Source organism: Mercenaria mercenaria, unplaced genomic scaffold, assembly GCF_021730395.1.
Source record: "Mercenaria mercenaria strain notata unplaced genomic scaffold, MADL_Memer_1 contig_4875, whole genome shotgun sequence".
Lineage (NCBI taxonomy): Eukaryota > Metazoa > Mollusca > Bivalvia > Venerida > Veneridae > Mercenaria > Mercenaria mercenaria.
In genome coordinates this window covers 17,348-34,026 of record NW_026463138.1, presented here as the reverse complement: position 1 = coordinate 34,026, position 16,679 = coordinate 17,348, and the positions used below count along the sequence as shown (strand labels likewise).

Below are 16,679 nucleotides of genomic sequence, written 5' to 3'. Positions count from 1 at the left end.
TACCAATCATTTGTAAATGATTTCTGTTAGGAGCTAAATAATTTCAGAGATTAGGCAAATCACTAAATGTTTCAAACTTGCAACCTTCAATTGAAAATCATAAGCTCAAACTCCTACAGGATGAAGATTCTATACTTGACTGGTCTTTTTGTTGAAGTTCCCGTCAGACAGTGTCTTTGAATCAACAACATACGAGTCCTATCTCATAGATGCTCGGCCTCTGTCCTCTTAATTGAAGTTACAACTATATATGAATGTCCTGACTCCTGGAATGCACAGCGCCTATATGCTATCATATGTAGCATTCAAGTACCATATAGGTATATCCTCGATGCCGTGGCTGTACTTCGCCAATAATGCTGAACCGTTTATAAGCTGGACCTCTCCTATCTCAATAGATTACCAAACTTTGGGTCTCTGTCTCAGCTCTCCGATGCTCAACCTATATTTGCTATCGTCTATAGCATTCAACTGCTCTTAAGGTTAAACTCCGAGGGGTGGATGAACAAGCACCTCATTGCCATCTTCTCTGTAAATAGAAATGCATTTAAATTTAGGCAAATTAACACTTACCATGCTAAATTTCTATAATGAACATCCGTGCAGTCTGATCATGATCTACACTGGTCACAAATGCAGAATCAGTCGTGTCCTGATAAGGGTGAAGCACTAATTTGACTTGTTGAAGTTTATAAGAAATGTGTAGCTTTATATAATCTCTGAACGTCGTATTTAAATACAGTGTTTTGAATAAAATAAAATCAGCCATGATTTACACAAGTCACCTGTATACGGATAATCAGAATAAGGCACTACAAAGTTTCTCAAACTTCTTACATGATACGTTGCACCTATTATGTTTGTATTTATAATTACAATGAATCATGGTTTACGCTCGGCACAGTCATATTTGCTAGCTTCATATAGTGTTTCGCTATGCAGTATGGACAAATCATGCCCCTAGGATCAAAGTTGAGCCTGTCCTTGTGTTAACTTGTTTCATATATATAGGACACATCTTTGAAACTATATAATCTAAACCTTAATCACTTAAGCTTAGATAGCTGGCAAGCTGCTTTGTGTAGCGGCTTCAATACCTGTTGACCAGTTATATCCAAATATACACTCCGAGGTACTAGAATAAAGTGAATTAATAAAAATGCAGACGGAATACATCTATCACAATGTCTAAGAGAGATATGGTCAAATTTGATTTCAGTTCTTCTTAAGTCACCTATATATGTATATAGTGTTGAACATAATCAGTAGAACGATGTATTTTGGGGTTATTTTATTTAAAACTGCATCTACCAATCTGAAATGCCATATACCATTCTGATATGATTTATTTCCGGGAAAATCAAGTTATAAAAAACTAACTATTCATATAGTATCGCTTCTTTTTATGAACGAATGTACAGTTCTCTATCTCTGATAATATCATACATACCCAACATTGTGATAAATGTAAGAGATATGCCCGCTTATGTTTAGCATCGTAAATTACCACCTTTACGTTATCAAGATATCAACAAAATGATCCAGTTACAGGGATATTTCTATCACCATCATAAATTAAGTATTCTAATACTATATGGACAAAATTTACAATCGGAATTCAGCTTTTGTTTAAAATTTTCATACCAATCTGGCGACACGCCTGTGACAATGTTTGTTGGACTTTTTATAATCAAATCTTAAATCAAAATCTACAATCACTAATTGAATAAATTAATAGAACAATATATACCCTAAAATAGATATTTTATTTGAAAACTGATGAATTAGAAATTTTATTAAAATATACATTTTGCTACTTTTGGTTAGTTTATGTTGACCTTGAAGGTATACCTCAGCGTAATAATAACCCACATTCAATCCCGAATAAACACAAGAAAAAATATTGCCTTATTTATTTAGTAACATCATGTTATTTTTAGTGTTTGACATCCTTTCTAGACCCTTACGACCTTATACTTCATTTGCAAGGCCTATTACACCGACCTCTCGAGGTATTTTAATCTAAAAAGATAGTTTCATATCTTAAACCTTCCACCATACTTCACGTTTGTTTGCGTTGTAACTTGACACAATATACCTATTCAATTGTATAGCGCGCTTAACCGTGTCGATAATGATTGGGAATTATGTCATCAAATCTTTAAATAACATTCTCAAATATTTTTGTTGTAGCACACTTTTCATAAAGCACATACCAGTGGCACTTTGTAAATTCAAAGTAATTGATTGTATAACTTACTATCTGGATAATTAGATATATATTTATGAATACCGTATTGCATTTTAACGTCCCGTTTGTGTAACTTGTGGACTGTTATATCGTCGAAGAAGGCAACTTAAAGGTATACAATTATATTAATTATCAATATTATTTTGTAATTACAATTGCGCATAAAAAAGAAAAAGTGCATAGACACAGGCTATGGTGTGTGTAAAACGGTATCAAAATATCCTCTGTTTCATTTACATTATTTTTAATATAAACCGAATACTCGTTGTTTTAACTTCCCCCTTGTGATTGAAAGAGTACTTGTATAAATTCTTATTAAATCTATCAGCTGGGAATCACACTGACTTTACCTAATATTCTTATCAGTAAGAAAATGAAATCGATCACTCTCGTACATTCTGTACATGTACACTTCATCTGAGTTCAAAATTATTTCAACGCTGCAAATAGGTGATTTTTAAACCCATTTTTGATCATCTGTTGATATCTGAGTCGAATGTGTATCATATTTTTAGTTTTTATGTCTGTAGCTTTAATTTGGTCATTTTTCCACTGGGAAAAATAGGCTGGCTGACAAACGTTCAGTAACGTTGTAATTGTGAAGTTAACCCTCCATAAAAAAGATGTAGACATTATAAATAAAGCAGCTCTGAGAATTAATTTGATTTTTTTTAAAAAATTACTTTCGACTTCGCTGCGACGACAAATTACTTAAAACTTGGAAATTAAGATATTTGTTTTTATTTCTTTGGTAGAGAAGCTAATGGATATTCTTGAATTTATGTTCGAATTGCTCTAAAATATAGGTCGGTACACCATGTAAATACAGCTACTCAGAATAAAACACGAAAAATAAATACTAGGCTTATTCTTCCCTTCTATGTAAAAAATAACAAAATGTAATAATCTGCATTAGAAAACATTGATATCACTGTCAAAATAAGTAACAATTCTTCAGGTTTTACAAACGTTGAGATGATCACTAAATACATCTTCAGTTTATCTATTTGTAGCTTAAACATCAACTTCTTGAGCACGTTTTAAAGAAAAGTGGTTCCTTCTTAATCTGATGGCAACCAGATAATCTGCAAGAAAACATTTTTAAGGATTGTTTGCATCTAATATTTTGCTGCCTCGAGTTAGCCCGAAGGAGTGTCACATGCACGTGTGTGCTTTTCTGGTTTCCAGAACATCCTCCAATACCATAAATGGACGCAAGTTATTTTTGGAAATAAAAAATTGTTTCAGTATAACTCATGGTTATACGATAAAATAATTAAAAAAAATCATCTTTCAGTTACAAGAGAGAAACACATTTGAACATGAGGATATTTCAGTTTATAAACGTATGGTTCGAACATCAGGAACTATCCCCATATATCAGAATATCTGCGACTGTGTACTTCTGTGTTACAAAAGTGATGGCGAAAGAGTATAAATTTAACATGCAGTTTTCAAAGTCGTCATTATTTCTTACAGATGCCAAAAGTCAAGTCTCTTTGCGAAGTGTTTGAGGTAACATTTTAAGATATTTCATAAAATTTACTTTGTTTCTTGCAAAGAAAAAAATATAGTTTTACTTGAAATTTAAAAAAAAAAAATCTATGAATTACCTCTTTGTTATCAATTATGATTTGTCTTGTTTAGCACACGTTTGTTCTTGCTCAAGAATTGTAATAATATAGCGAGGGTAGGTTGTGAGAGTTTATAGCGGCATGTAGATTTAAACAAATTTCAAGAAGGACAGCAGTCATCACTCAACTGAGTTGGCTACAATGAAAGTTAATACTGGCACCGACCACTTATTTGTCTACCTCTGGTTTCTGTCTGCAGCTTTGACGTATTATACAACAAACACTGTGACACCTCAATAAGCACAATTTCATAGTCAAGAACAGAACATATGTATGTATGTCGTCATGCCTTATTTCTCATTATCTAACAAAATATATTGCTGGTATGTTATACAAAGCATATGCAATTGCAATTTAGTGCGTCACAGGAAGCGGTACTGACAAAATGTTCACTTATCTCATCTATGGGATGCATAAGTCAAGTTTTTGCGTATTTCGCGCTAGAAATGATGCGCGAATTTAAAACTGTGCTATCATTTATCCCCTAAGTACATTAATAGTATCCGAATTGATTTCCTGTCCGAAATATATGTATGTTTTACCTTTGTTTATTTCAAATTTAAGTCCGTGCGAAACTGCCTATTTTGCCATATGCTTGAAATTTTATGCTAACGAATTCAAATGATATCACAGTATCTTGAACGTTAATGCATATGAAACAGAAGCATTCTGCTGACATCAAAGCATGACAAACTGTATCGATAGAGGTGAGACTCTGTGAAGGAAAAATAAAAAATCTATGTAAGGAATATTTCGAATAGGGTAACCTAAGATGCTGAGATGCATATGCGCAACAGTGCAGCTAGGATAGGTCGCATCAGACGCTACAATACATTACCAGTAATGTCAATATTCTTGTGAATATGTATGTTACTATTTTAATGGATAGTATAGTATTCCAACAAACATCTTACAAACAATATGTTATGTACATTCTGTATATAACTTTCATTGAATCATCCTTATGGCATTGTGGTAGTTTTGCTAGGTTTTGTTCTGAAAAATACAATGTATATATTTGTTTCAGTATTTTGTACTTGTTTCAAGTCACTGTTAAATTAAAAATGGGACTTCTTATGTACCGGGAAGTATGTCAGATATAGCTGGATATGCGCTAATATTTGGAATACCAAGGGCCGTATTCATAAAGCATCTTAAGTATAAGTATAAGAAATTGATTATTTACTCAAGTATTACTTAGGTTAGAAATTTAATTTACTTAAGTATATTTGTTATTCATAAAACAACTTAATAAGTAATTCTTGTTTTTTATTGTGGACGAAAATATTAAAAAAACAACATTAATTTCAGACAGATACAACATGCACAATTATGTTTAAAGTGCTTTTATCTGAAAATAACACTTTAATCGTACTCACCACGCTATTTTATTTTCTGACTTAAGTCATTTCTTACGTATCTTAAGTTTTAGCTGTTTTATGACTAGAACTTAATTTTTTACTTAATCTTAAGTTGAAATCACCACAAACTTAAGTAAAATCTTAAACTTAAGTCAAAACTTATACTTAAGATGCTTTATGAATACGGCCCCAGGCCATATTATCTGTAATAATCGACCTCATGCTAATCAAGTACGTTTTAATTCAGTCACATTGGTTACTTTATATAGTAACTTGAGCAATTAAAAAGTATAAAGGACGATTAAGAACCTAAGATAGTTGTGCTAAAGATTCGAACCATGATGTTTGGCAACTGGAGGTTTGCATAAACTGCTCGATGACATTGGAACTTTCTTTTAATCAATATATCAGATGCCGACATACTGGCGATTTACAAACCTATTTCGTTACAACATCTTGCAGCAAATTGATTGGATTATATTGCATTTTGATAGGGAATCGATCCTATCAATATTCGTCGCGAAGCGACGAAAATCGGGATCGATCCCTCTACGGTAACATGCGATATATCCCGAATGAGATACTATCGAATTAAAAAATGTGGTCTTCCGGCACGTGCACAAAGCGTCTGACTTCGGATTTTCTGGAATAATACGCTTTTTCCTTGGGGGTAATAAGCGTCCACAAAACTTGTCCAAACTGCAAAGTCTTGCACATCAGTACAAATATGAGCAGTGTTGTTTTTTTTTTATTCTAAAATCTACCTTTAAATTTATACAAAAGCATATTTCTGGGCAAGCTAATAAACTGTAACGATTCCCGATTGAGGCACTGCCTTATTTCATATTATTTTATATACTAACGTATTTATTCAGGTTGATTCATATATGAATAGCAGTATATTAATAATTTATTCTTTCAGTTTCTATGTATGTATGTTGAATGGTATCTAAATTTCTGCAGAAAAGAGAAGACCAAGAAACAAGTCCGGAGAAGCAAGACTTGCCAAGAAAAAAGATCGAAATACGTGAAAACCCAGACATAAAATCAACGAAGGAGGTATGCTTTTATTGGCCTTTTGGTTTTCGGAGGTTCTGTGTGCCCACTCATGTTCCGGTTATTTCCCAAATAATACCCGAAATGACTCATGGGTTTCCCTCGATAATAAAGCTTGTGCATAGGTCTAGTCATTCTTAAGATATTTAGATGAAACGTTTTTTGATCAAACATAAACGTGACCTAGACCTTTGACCCACTGCACTCAATAACACTAGGTAATACACATGAACCTTTTAAATTTGGGGATCTTAGGTCAAATAGTTCTTAATATACTGAGCGGTATATAAATTGCTAAAGCCGGACGTACAGACAGATGACCAGTGCTGCTATTGGACATATAGAAAAAGTTTATTAAAGTATTGTTTATTAGAACAGTTACATTCGATTGCATAAAACTGCTTTTGTTAAACTGTAATTTTATATTGTACCTTGAATATCATTTAAAAAGGATGATCATAGAAAAAATGACGTTTGGTATATTTAATTGGTATAATAATTCTTCAGTATTAAATGACAGATAGAAGTACTGAAATAGCAAACTTTTATGAGATAATCATTTTATCGCTTGAAGAGTATGCCCTACACTTTAAATTTTTCACAAATTAATAGTCTATTATTATAAAACATGTCATAAAGCCTATACAAAATGACAAGATCTAGATAATCTATTTTTATAAACATATCATTATGCGTGATTTAAAAAAGCACTAGTACGCATACCGTAACAAGCTACATGTATTAGCAATTTGGTCATGAAATTTATTTAAAATCTTTATTTAATACATGTATGTTACTTTTTTCTAAGAGACTGCAATCCAATTTATATCTCTTCTAAGCTATTTAGGAAAATTGCTAATAATAGTATTTAAATTTTGTATAAAAAAACCCAAAAAAACAAAAAACAAAACGCCCAATTCTTTTGTTACATAATGCTTGTTATTCAGATATGCTATTTAAACTTCTGGCTCGTTCGATTCAATAAATGTGTGTGTGTGTATTGTTTAACCCTATATTATAAGGCTTACCGTTATCTTCATACTGTTGGTAAATGTAAACTTTATATATTTACATGTAAAAGAAAGTTTTAAAGTATCAAAAAGGTGTTAATATAAATACCGATAATCATTGTCATTTTAAAGATTTTTAAGCAAACTGTAAGTAATTTTTTTTATTGTGTATCTCAAAGAAACATTTTATTAATAAGCAAATGCAGTTACCTGCAAGCATTGAAAATAGTTTTTTTTGCCTGATAAAGGTCTTTCAAAATGTTTCACACAACTTCTGGCATATTCATTGCAATGTGGTGTGTGTTGTGTTGTTTGAGACATATAGATAATTAAATATAATTCATACGTTCTTTTGTAAAACAAAGGATTTGTGTTGTCCTTTGAAATTATGTGATGTAAGGAAAGGCTGCTTTCTGAATCAGTTGAATTTCTTTTCGATCATTTCAATACAAACTTAATTTCATATTTAGTTATTTACCGAATAGATAAAAATGTAATTTTATTAACTTTTTTTTTTATCCTTTTCTCGAAGCAGGATATTTTTTATTAATTTTATTTAGTAGCTTCAGGTATACAGACTCTTTAATTTTTCGATAACTCAACAATAACGATACAATATAAACTTATTCTTACTTTAGATATTCCAGTTAGTTTTCGCAATTCATACTTTAATCATATAATACCTGAAACATCGTTGAATAAAATATATCTTTGACTTTACTGTAGGATTTCTAACTTAGACACGTTCGCTAAAATTGCTGTATAGGAGATGGGCGGTTTTTTCCTAATGTGTGCTGCAATCACATTTATATTCCTAAATACAAACAACTACTTGTTCCAGACATAAAATAAATTCTGTAAAAAGATTCCTTGGAAGCAAAGAATGCAGCCAAGCAGAATAACACCAAACTAGGTTTGATTATATGTCGCCATTATTATCGACCGACGAAAGTCGGAGGGATATAGTTTTGGCGTTGTCCGTCCGTCCGTCCGTCCGTCCGGAGCCATATCTAGGAAATGGTTGGGAATATTTACTTAAAACTTCATATACATGTTCACCACAATGAGTTCTTGCGGCCCGTCAAGTTTCAGTCAGATTGCCCAAGTAACACCAGAGTTATGGCCCTTAGAAGTTTCTAGTGTTAACTATATAGGGTACTATAAATATGGCAATTTCTGCATCATAACTTTTGATATATTTGACCTAGAACTATGAAACTTAAACAGAATTTAGATCACCATAATGTGGTTGTGTACACACAATTTTATTTGGATTTATTTGTAAATTAAGAGTTATTGCCCTTTAATTGTATAAAAATCCACATATTTGTACATAACAAACTTACCATTTTGTAGAATTTCATTAAATTTCTTTCATTCTTTTCCATGAACATTTATTGTAAACATGTGAAGTTGTGTACCCACACCTGGTCGCCCCCTTACCTTGATCACACACCTCCCCCCCCCCCCTATCCCCCGACTGCCCTCCCCCCACCCCCCCCCCCCCCCCCAAAAAAAAAAAAAAAAAAAAAAAAAAATTCATTCCTTATTTTAGATTTTTTTCAAACAAACTTCATATACATGTTCACCACTATGAGGTTATGGGGCCCATCAAGTTTCAGACAGATTGCCCAAGTAACACCAGGGTTATGGCCCTTAGAAGTTTCTAGTTTTAACTATATAGGGTACTTTAGATCTATAGATATGCCAATTTCTGCATCATAACTTTTGATATATTTGACCTAGAACTATGAAACTTTAACAGAATTTAGAGCACTATAATGTGGTTGTGCACAGACAATTTTGTACGGATTTCTTTTTATAACTTCAGAGTTATTGCCCTTTAATTGTCTAAAAATCCACATATTTGTACATAACAAACTTACCATTTGGCAGAATTTCATTAAATTTCTTTCATTCTTTTCTGTGAACATTTATTATAAACATGTGAAGTTGCGCACCCACACCTGGTCACCCACTTGCCTTGGTCACACCCCCTCCCCCTCCCAACCCCTCTCCCCCCCCCCCCTACTCCCAAATTGTTTTTTTTTTTTTTTTCATTTATTTTAGATTTTTTTCAAACCTTCCAAGTTGTACTATTCCCCCATCTCACTTCTCCACCCAGTCATGCCCACCACTGATCATGCATCCTCTGCCCCCCCCCCCCCACTTTCAATCAATATTTATAATCAGCATGTGAAATTTTGTTTCCTCCCCCGTTCCCCTGCACCCCCACCCCCTAAAAAAATAAATATATACATATATCTATATATAGATATATATATTTCCATCCTTTTTTTTTTTTTTTTAAATGTTCGAAGCTTCAACATGTTAAGTTGTGACTGCACAAACCTTGCCCTCAGCCATGTTCAAGATATCTTATCTGTGTTCTCTTAAGGACATCTGATCTTTTAAGTTCAAATGTACATGTAAAACAGCAACACCTGGTGCCAAACCACTCAAAGACAATATTTCATTCCAGTTAAACTTCAAGCTCACATTTCAATTAACTGCATTTAATTTTAAAAGCTAAGCTTATTACAGTAAGCATATCCCATTCAAAATAAATTCTTTAGTCCGGATCAAAGTATTATACATTTATTGTGTACTCTTTAATTAAACATTTGTTTTCTGTTAAATTGATTTTGAATAATGAAATTATTTGCTTCTTATTAACATCCTTAACTTTTTGCCTGATATATCTTTTTGCCATTCCTCACCACAAACCCTTTCGGCGGGGGATACCAATTCATCGAATTTGCTTGTTTTTCTTTTCGATTCCCACGGGACCCAGAATAAGGCTCTAAGCAAACATACTACAATAAACTATCACTTTTGACTTTGTTAAATGTTCCAGACGTAGATGATTCCATTGTTTTAAGATTGTTGAAGATTCATTTATTATCAGTTATGCTACTAAAGATAAATTTGAGTTGTGATGCTAATTGTACTCGCACACCTAAAAATGCAATATTCGTCATTACATGCGAAAAGTGTCAGAAACAAGATGTTGGTCTAACAAACCAAAGTCATTTATGCCACGTTATTGCTTTTACGTTGCATCCGATTTCCTGTAATTTAACATAGTGTTCCATGACGTTTTTCCGTTGTTTATTATTATTATTCCAAAAAAGGCATGTAACCGATACGTTGGAATATAAGTGAATTGTAAATTGACTGCATTTTTGGCAACATAAAAATGTTACCCCCAGTCACAAACTTTGTTGCACAACCCAGGTACCAAACAATTGCAATCGCGTGCACACAAACGCTTACAACACACGTGATCCTGTTCGGCATCTGCAGTACTGACGTGGTAAATTGTAACCATATCAGGTATGGTCTTGATGGTCTTGATGAAATGTGACGACTCTTAATCCTCACACAGATTAGATCTGCATTTTCTGCACATAAATATAAGACTCTCTGTCACTATATCTGTGTATGTAACTGGTGCTAAGCCGTAACTGGAATATTCCGCAGGTAAAGGTTCAAAGTTGCTTCTCTGTGTGTTTTTGGAAATAGTCAAAGTCTTCATCATTTATAGCAGACCATTTTTGCATTTCCGCGGTCTTAACTTATTATCTTCAACATACGTTTTAAGCCTGTTTGTTTGAAAACTCAACTAGCGCATGTAAGCTGCTAATTGTATGTCACTTTCTTTAAGATTGACCAAACTTAAAGGAGGGAAATTTGTTACAAACCGCACATATTTAACGAACATTGTCACCAATAAATGGCACCCGACAGGTAGGTAGCACGTGGTTAAGCTATTTCCGAGCATTGATCCTCGCATAAACTGATACAACAATCCATTTAATCTGAAAATAATACAACAAATAGATAAATACTGTTCGTGTTGGTAAGATACTTTTTTTATGAAAGCACTATTAGGGATTGTATACGTGTCCGGGCATGCGTACGGGTATGCAAACGTGTTAAATTTCCTTTTGCACTTCAAGCAGTGTCCTACAAGACGAAAAACAGAGCCTTAACATGTTAAAAGTGAACACAGGTTTTTAAAGTGTATATTTACCTACAACCAACATTTTGATGAAAGATAACGGATACTGTTAGCAGACGCTTATTGCTATGCATGTGTAATAACTTCGCATGCACATACACATGAAACTGCAACTTCTAAACTATATGGATAAACTCACACACTTAACTTGGAAATATATATCAAATGCCTTCTGTCAAGTTTTTTTTTTTTTTTTTTTTTTTTTTTTTTTAACGGAAGACTCGCGTTTTCACATCTTTGACGAACTGTGAACGTCCAGTATCATATTTTTTTTTCTGACATTGTAGGACATGAAGTCCGGGATTCAGTTCATTTCGAGTGGCAGGCATTATACAGCAAACAAACTTTAACATCTAGATTTACTACTATTACTGTAAACACTGACTTCAACGTGCTAGCCTAAATGAAGAATTAGTTAGCACTTATTTATACATATTTTTACATACACTTTATATTGCACACTTCAAAAGTGTCAATCTAAAAGCAGATTTTAACTACTTAAATTAATTCTATTAAATTTGAGCATTTGGATTTGTCCAACAAATTAAAGTTTAACATCATGTTAAGATCATTAGCTGGTGAGCTTATGAAATCAAATTTTTATTAAGATATAATTACCTTGCCACCATACGATGTTAATTAGCATCATCAGCTGGCATCTGTTTCGTACCTTAAGTCATGAACGCTTGCATCCCAGCTGATGAAACGATATATTCCACAAAGAACCAGAAATTTTAAATCATCGATCAACAACAAATATGTCTTTCTCTTTCATAAAGTTTCATATGTCCTCCGTACTTAAACAAAGCCTTGATTTAATATTGCTGCATTATTATATTTACTGTCAACAAAGAGTGGTCCTACTTTGGTAATAAAATGCCTAGTTGATGGCAATATAACCTTAGGTTTTACTAATGGTCGATTTTTGTGTATGCTTTATGATCTTCTCTGAAATTTAAAATTACCACTGAATATAAATGTATGTACCGTCTAAAACCAGTTTCATCTTATCCTCTTCAAACCAAATACTAGTAAGTGTTTTGCAAGAGGTCTTGTATATTGTGAAATAATGGTATTTCTAGTGCTACAAGTCCAAGATACAAAGGGAGAAAAATATCCTTATCAGAGCTTGCTTTACAGTTACACTAGTACGGGCCGATGTTGCTTTCACTTTGCACCGATGTTTCATTTCCTTACGTACTACTAATTCCACACAAAAATGTTTATGCTAGAATTAGTTCAACCAGTGCCAGTGAAATTAAACTGGAACTTTGCTTACACTAATTGATATTTATATTTTATATATTTATTTCTCTTTTTATGTAATATATAAGGTCAGATTTGTTTAAGCCGATTATTGAAATCGATATTCCATGTCATTCAAACTAAGATATAAATAAATGCAATATATATATTTCAATCAGGCTAGACAAAGGGCTGGAAAGCCACCTTTATTGCCAAAGCCACCTGGACTTGCAAAAACAACAAACCTAAGAAAGCCTGGGCAGGTAAGTACCTTCCTTTTTGTATCTTCTCTAAAACGATTTTTTCCGATCGATACACTTCAAAACATAATACCTAATACTCAAATATTTGAATTATATATTTGGCTGTGTGGTACACATTGAACAAATCCCTTACTGCCATGCATATTTCAACCTATAGCCTTTAGCCTATAACCTTAAACAGTAGCAACTGAATGCGGACTTACAATATTCGCCATTGGTATTGTTCAGATAATGAATCAAATAATCACGATAACATGAATCGATCTTTCGGCGGGAAGTGTAGATTATGTGTAACGATATGACGCTTAAACCATAAACACATTTAATTCGGCAAAATTTTTGATAAACAGATCTGTAGAATTCATGTAAGAGAGAAAATCTGCGATAGGATGTTGTACTTTATCTTGTTAACACGTCTGCAACTGATATAAATGTCGATTTTTAATCTTCCACAATTTGTCATTTACATTTTGATAAATCAGGACTGATTTGTCCTATCCAATTTGCAAAAGAAATCCCGTAAAAACTTTATTTCTATAGAAACATCCATGAATTAACAATATCGTGTCTCGTGAAGTATATATATCTTAAATGGTAAAAGAACTCTACTGCTTACTGTCCCAATGTAAAACTTTTGTCCAAAGGGAGACAACCTGTGACTAACAACTATTATATTGAATATTTTGAGTTGGCCTGTTTTACACTCATTGAATATGGAGTGAAAGCAAATCCCTAATTGCCGTGCATATTTTAACCTATAGTGCACAATTTTAAAGATGGTAATTTAATGCTTAGTGTTCGGTATCAATAAAGTAATCTGACATTTTATTGTTCAAATGATAAACCAGTAATCGGTGAGGTGTACTGGTCAGGAACCAAGGCAATCCTTGCGTGTATCAGTGTTATGCACTGGGCACGTTAAAGAACCAGGCTGTCTATTCGCAACGAGCTAGGCTAAGTTAGCCGGACAAGCCTGTATCTGATTTCTGATCTCTCTGTTACGGGGGATTTGTCTCACTCTGTCCCTCTAGCTGACCGCTCTGTGTCTGTACTAGTAGAGGATGAATTATGCGCCCTGTGTGGCTGCATTTGAACTATGTAAAGCGCCTTTGAACGTGAAATTGATCATGAAAAGGGCGCTATATAAATCTGGTATAATGATAATAATAATCATTTTAGCAAGATTTGTTCGTCATTCGTTAGTGAAGCGTTAAATGAACTTCAAAATATAGAAAGTGATACTAAAACACGAAACAGTCTACAGAAATCCGAAATTATACGATCAACACATTCATATATAAATATCTGTTGATTTATGTCCGTCAAGTAAACTGTGATAAAATGTTTTCATCATTATCTTGCATGATCCGGCTGCAACTGAATGTAACAACTAGAGTTGCCATTAACATTCTGGTACCATCGGCCTGACTCTCCGCATCTCAAACAGTTCCAATCGTGTTTAAACTATCCTTTTTACATTAACGGAGGAATAAGATTTTTTATGGGTTTTGATCATACACAACTATAACGTGAATGAGAAGTATTTAGCTAAAATATTGGCATTTAGATAAGAAACAAATTGACTGAAATCCCATTAATGATACTAGTGATCTACTTCGTTGTTCTAATGAATATCATGGGCACATACAAACTATGTCGAGTATAGTGAGGGTGCCTGCTTTGTACACATGTAACATACAAATTATGTTGAGTATAGTGACGGTGCCTGTTTTGTACAAATGTAACATGAAGTGAAAATAAATCCCTAATATGCCATTCATTTTTCAATCTATATCCTTTAACGACAGTAATATAATGCTTAAGTGTCTGGCAATACTGTGATTATCCGTAATTGTTACTGTTGAGCTAAATAATCGCAAAATTTAGAATCGGTCCTTCATGAGACGGTCGGACGTACTTAGCGTTAAATTTCCAATATTGCAATTTTTATTTTAGCAAATCTGTTTTATTTGAACCAATCAGACGACTTGTTCGAATGTCAAAGAGTAAGAAAAATGTGTAGTCAATCCAGGCTCGGACCAAGGACCCCTCGCTTACAAAGCAAGTGCCCTGCCGACTGACCTAACCGGCTATCTGATATTTTACGATATAAGAATTGTTATTTTTTTAAAAAAAAACAAGGCTTTTTAAGCTTACAAAATGTTGTAAGTAAACCTTAGATTGGCTAGCCGAAGGGTCGTCAGAACGAGGCTATCAAAAGCTCGTTATCATGTCCTATTCGAAGCGTAATAGGAGATGTACTTTAGTCAGATTGACAGGTTAGCTATCTTCTGTTTGCCTCTTCTCTACCAAGCAATTGACATAATAGCCGTAGAATACTCAAACAACAGTGTGCTGAATTTTAAAGTTGAACTTAACTGTTTTGCGATATAATGCTTACTTTTAGTTGAAGGACTAACAGCATCTAGTCATACATGTACATTTAATAGAATTAACTTTTTGATAATTATAAAGAGTTCTCCGTGACGATTTGATAAAAGACATTGTGTCTGAAATCATTCGTCCTCCACCTCTGATATTCATGTGGGGAAGGTGGCAGTTACTTGCGGAGAACAGGTCTGTACTGGTACAGAATCCAGGAACACTGGTTAGGTTAACTGCCCGCCGTTACATAACTGAAATACTGTTGAAAAACGGCGTTAAACCCAAAACAAACAAACAATGATCAGTTGTCAAAACAACGAATTGCTTTATAATTTTGCAAAAGTAAAACGTCCAATATAAACTTATTAGTATCTTCTTTATTTTGTCTCTTCTTTACAAGGCACATGACAATAAATGTATCTCTTAACATAAAAAGTAATACTCAATAATAATAGTATACTGATATTTTTTAGAAACAGGCTCAATCAAACCGAGCCTGCAACATTTTCGTTTTTGTCGTGTTGAGCGACCTGTGAAGTTTTCACTTTTCTCTATTTTATAATTGCATCAATTTTTCCGTTAAGTATAGGTTAAATATCATTTATTGAAATTCTAATGCAATTACGTTTGTCGAAACGGAGCGTAGCGTAGTGAAGGCAAAACTTAATGTATTAGAATTTCAATAAGTGTATCTATAACCGACTTATTGTTTAAAGGCCCTATTTCATTTTACTGACAGGTTAATGCAACAAAAACCTTTCTCTGAAGTAAGCTAAACCACTCCTTCTACAGTCTCTTGGAATTCATTGGCTAGCCTTATCTTCACTTATGACCGAGAAGTATACGTCTGTTACAACTTAATACAAGATCATGATAGTGCCAACCTTTAGCAAAACGGCGGTTGATCCAGTGCTCGAAGATTTTAATTTAGTTATTATAAATACATAGTAGACGACTCACATATCGAGTAGTTTGTAGAACACAATATTATATTCTTATTCAATGAAAATATAATATGCAGGTTTAACTCGTGATGATCTAACGGTAAAATTATAGCAACTACATGTATAAATAAAACGAGAAAAAGTAAGTGCACCCTGGTTTATTTTTAGACCAGTAGAGGTAATTGATTGAGAGTGAAAGTGCAGAAAGGTCAAACTTGAACTATGAAAGTAAAGCTTGCATTGAAAAGAAGCTAAAAAATACAATTTGATATTTATTTATTTGGTCCGTTTATTACATAGTAGAAAAAGTGGAAACTGCACACATTATTTCTTGAATGCAGTCCCTGTTTTGGTATTTGATCCGCCTCCTTGAATGTGGGAAATCTATAGTAGGCGGAACAATGAAAACTCATTAATTTTGAACTACTTCATGATTAAATGGATCAAAAATCTCGACGATTGTCCACAAAATGCTTTGGAACTTATCCCTTAGTTAGTCCCTTAGG

At 33.3% G+C, this 16,679-nt stretch overlaps 1 long non-coding RNA gene across 1 annotated transcript; it reads left to right on the top strand.

Moving 5' to 3' along the window:
- The first annotated feature begins 2,136 nt into the window (after positions 1-2,136).
- On the top strand, positions 2,137-12,844 carry LOC128554252 (uncharacterized). The gene is made up of 4 exons (XR_008369561.1): positions 2,137-2,363; positions 3,731-3,766; positions 6,210-6,305; positions 12,761-12,844. It is a non-coding gene; the product is annotated as an uncharacterized LOC128554252 (long non-coding RNA).
- The last annotated feature ends 3,835 nt before the right edge of the window (positions 12,845-16,679 follow it).